Source organism: Gavialis gangeticus, unplaced genomic scaffold, assembly GCF_001723915.1.
Source record: "Gavialis gangeticus isolate Ggan-Ray unplaced genomic scaffold, GavGan_comp1, whole genome shotgun sequence".
NCBI lineage: Eukaryota > Metazoa > Chordata > Crocodylia > Gavialidae > Gavialis > Gavialis gangeticus.
In genome coordinates, this window is record NW_017728992.1 from 46,360,669 (window position 1) to 46,364,971 (window position 4,303).

The 4,303-nt window shown below is 42.8% G+C and overlaps 1 long non-coding RNA gene across 1 annotated transcript in view; it reads left to right on the forward strand.

Annotated features, from left to right (window-relative positions):
* The window catches only part of LOC109299308, a 28,865-nt gene extending 25,315 nt beyond the window's left edge, over positions 1-3,550 (forward strand). Inside the window, exons 3-4 of the long non-coding RNA XR_002097813.1 lie at positions 572-622; positions 2,662-3,550. This is a non-coding gene — a long non-coding RNA (uncharacterized LOC109299308). The remainder of the gene's footprint in view (positions 1-571; positions 623-2,661) is intronic.
* Positions 3,551-4,303: the final 753 nt, after the last annotated feature.

Here is a 4,303-nt window from a genome sequence, read left to right on the forward strand (position 1 = left end):
TGCTTCCCTCACCACTCCCTGCTAAGCAGGAATTCCCCACCCCAGCTCCCAGTTGTTTAAAAAAAAAAGCCTGGACTCACCGACTGCTGCAGTAACCTTGGGGCTTCTGGGGGCTTGTGGCAGATCCCCCCATGCAGCACAGGGCAGTGGGGTGCAGCAAGGATCACCCCCCATCAACCTGGCAACAGCTGGTGAGTCAGGGCTTTTTTTCCCCAAAGAGCCAGAAGCTGGGGCTGGGCAGGGCTGGGAGAGCAGATGGGGGATGGGGCCTGTGTGACTCAGATTCAGCTGATTCAGCAGCGGCCAAATCTCCAAATCAGATTTGGCTGAATCAATTTGGGACAGTAATTCGAATCACTGAATCCAGTCACTGTCCCCTGCATCATCCGAATCCAAATCCAAAATGAAAACTAGCCACTCTGCACAGGCCTAATGACCATATCGTTCTTCAGTGTTTTAATCAAAGGAGAAAAAAAGACCTAACAGAAACTCTTGCTTGGACTGTTTTAGCAGTGCCAATGGAATATTTGAATGATCAAGGTCTTTACAAAGTCTGTGTCTCGTTCTGCAGGCGGTGAATTTGAGGACATGCCAGATTTTGATAACAGGTTGCTCTCACCAGGTTTGCTATCTAATCCATGGTTTCATAAAATATGGGTGCCTCTAAGAACTTGACTATCTTCTATCATTAACCTGTCTATCAGCTTGGCATCTGAGTACAAAGAAAAAGGGTCACAGAAACAGCATTTGATCAGCAGTACTGTGTTTTTTTTCCATACTCTTGCAGGCCCGAAGTATGCACATGTTTATTATGTACTAGTTCATGTAATCATGGAATGGTCATTGTTAGAAATGAGTCAGCATTGTCCAATTTTACTGAAGACTGAATTCAAATATTAAATATTAATATTAAAATATGAGTTATACTGAATTGATTCACATACAACATGAAGATGTTTTTCTGAAAATTAGCTACTGAAAATTAGTGTGCATGTCTTAAAGAAGAAAGTATGGGAAGCAGAGAGTCCAATCATGCAGAAGCCAAGCTGCCCATCCCCTCTTCTCAAGGTGGATGGGCATCCAGCCACACCAGCAAAATCAGCTAAGGGCCTGATCCTGCTGGAGTGGAGCTGCCCAGCCTTTCTCTTGGGCATGTCCCGCCACAAGTTTCTGCTCCATCTGTTCAAGCTGCCTGTGGTTGCCCTGCAAAAATACTTCTTGGCATTTTCAAGGAAAGATCTTTCTTCATTCTGCCTTTCAAACACAAGAAGTGGTGGGGGTAGTATGAAAATATGGTATTTCTTGAAAGGTGGTGAGGCAAGCTGTAAGATGGCATGAGGGACCCTCTTAACTAATGTGACTCCTTGACACTAACTTAGTCTTTTCTAGACCCTCTTACACTGACTCTCGCTTCAGAAAGTTATACTGCTTTGGCTTTGTGTGCCTGCTCCTTTAGTTAAGCTTTGGATCAGTGGAAGCAGGTTGTCTTGCCACCTAGTGGCAGGTACTATAATATCACCTAGCCTAGATAGCCAGTTTGAGAAAACTTGTGTATGCTCCTCATTGTAAAGTACAGTTGGAATGGTGTTGTAGCCATGATGGTCCAGGAAATATATGAGAAGCAACCTTTTTTAGGCCTTTATTTGATAAGCAAAGATCGGTTCTCCTGCTTGGTCTCTCCTGCTCGGGTTGGGGTGCGGAATGGATTTCCTTTCTTGGACCAATTATATAGTTAGGAGAGATGCTAGACAAGCTTTCATGCACAAAGTGCCCTTTTTACCAAATCACATTTGCCTTAGCCCAGTGATAGGCAGCTATTTAGTCTGGAGAGCCCCCTACCAGCTGACCCAGTGACACACAGACTGGGAGTTGCAGGGAGTCCTGGGCCATTGGGCCAGGCGGGCTCTGTATGTCCACGTGTGGCTCCTCACTGAAGTGCTGGAGCTGGCCCAACACAACCTGATGGCACATGGCTCCCACCTGTAGTGCTAGGAGCCCCACGTGCTGGCATGGAGCCAGCCTGGTCTTGTTTGAAGGCTTGTGCCGGCAGGCTCCGTGTTGCTATGTGCAGCTCCCAGGATTCAGCCAGCGCCACACACCACTGGGGGGCTCTGCCTGCAGCAGGCCGGGGCACCCCAACAGCCTGCCTTCAGGCTGAGTGCCATGGCAGGGGGGCCCACACCCACCCACAAACCCCACACTCATCCCTGCCTCCTGCTGGCAGGAGCTCCCCTCTCCACTCACCAGTTGTCTAGTTGCACACCATTGCGCTTGGCGTGCCTCCACATGGGGCTCCCAGATGGAGTTCTGGGAGCCCCATAGAGGTGGAAGCACAGGGCCCTGGTCAAATGGCACACAACCTCTGAAAGTTCTCCTCCCACTGGCTTTCAGAGGGGACACTGTGAACAAGTAATAATTGTTTTTTGGAGGGGCCCTATGGGCTGGATACAGCTGTATTTTGCCCACCCCTGCCTTAGCCAGTTTAAGTAAGGCCAAGAAAGTCTCAGTGTATGATGTGATAATGGAAGAGCACCTACTTTTATGTATCATTTCACAGTTTAGACCTAATGCTACAAGTGCAGATTTCATATGATCAGAATCTTGGAAAACCAATATAATGAATGCTTCAAACTGCCTAGGAATCATAATTTACTTTGTCAGCTGCAGGGATTACTGGTGGAAAATGAAAATGGAAGCGGTAACCAAGAAATTCAATGGAAATAGAAGTGGGAACCAGAGAGTAAAAGGAAAAGGAAAAGCAGACTGATGCCAAAAGGATATATTTGTACTAAATTGCCTGGATATGATTTTGTTGTTCTCTAAAAATGAGTAAAAATTAAAAATACAGAAAAATGAGAGAGAAACTTCAATATGTATGTCAGATGAAAAAGGAAGATGTTAAGACAAACAAGCATTTTTTTTTTTATAGTGGAGTACCGTCATTTTTTTTTTTTTACTACCATTTCCTAATTCAATAAATGTATATCAATTTGTTCTTAATTCATGCGTCTGTGTTTTTTTCCTCCTCCAATTCCCTCCCAGTGGAAATTTTTTTTTATCCAGCTATTTGAGTGTTCCTGATGGTTTACCCCATGGTCTTTTGTGACTAAAAATATTATCCTTTTCCTTTCTGTTAACATTCATCCTCACCAAAATCAAAGGCATTGTCCAGGACTTTCCATAAGACATCTGGCTTCTAATCATGAGGTCTTTTTTTATACATTTCTTTTTGTGTTTTATAAACTTGCAGAACTAGATCTTCCTTTACATTCTTGTACAATTTTCATAATTTGCTCTAACAGGCTTATTGCCATGCATGTCCTGCTTCTGTCACACTTGGCATGATTCCCCAATAATTTATTTGTGGTAAAGGAGAACCAGATTAGATCAGCATTATCTTTAATTAAAGTTATTGTTACAGAGTTAGCTCACTCGGGACTTTATTTTTTAATGTCTCCAGAATCAGTGTTGAGTTCTATGTACTATGTTGCCCATGCTATTGCAATAAGAATTGTATTGATGTTGCACACTTGAAAAATAAAACTTATTATACCTCAGTGTCAAGTAAAGGTAGTTTGCATGAGATCTTGCTTAGCTGTGCTGTTTTCTCAGCACTAATTTGGACTTCCATAGGTTGAATGGAATGATAATTTAGAAAGATGGGATGATCTGCTTTAATTTTGATTTATGAAACTAATGTTTATACTCTTATTGTAGTGGGAAGAAATAATTTGTTTTAGAATAATGGTATGCAGAGGCAGTTCCATGGGGGTACCCTGGTGTACTTACACTCCCTTTTGATTCCTGCTCCACCAAAAGTTTAAAACCAACTGTCTGGCAGTGACAGCAGCATTTCTAGTCAGGCAGAGCTGAGGCAGTCAACTGACTTCATGGATCATTCTAATCTTCCTGATCCCTTCTAAAATCTTAATTTCACAGGTGTTAACAACCCTTTCTTCTTTGTAATGGTCTTGATGTTTCACCAATCAAGTTATCCTTTTTTCTGCAATTATTCTTTTTCTGTTAGCTGCTGCTGGTAATGAAGCTCCTATTTCGTAGCCCTGTAGATTGTTTTTAACAATCCAATGGAGTTGCATTTGTTTTTGCTTCAATCTTAAACTGAATAATACAGCCTTTGGCCCCTAGTAAAGTTTCTAGTTTAATTTTAAATGAGAAAATATGTGATGTTTCATATGTGCTGATGCACCTTACCAGCTGCACACCCCTCTTCAAAATTCTGCCCATGCTGGTATGTTTTGTTCTTTGAAATGAGCATGTGAAAGACAAGGCAAAAAGTGCATGT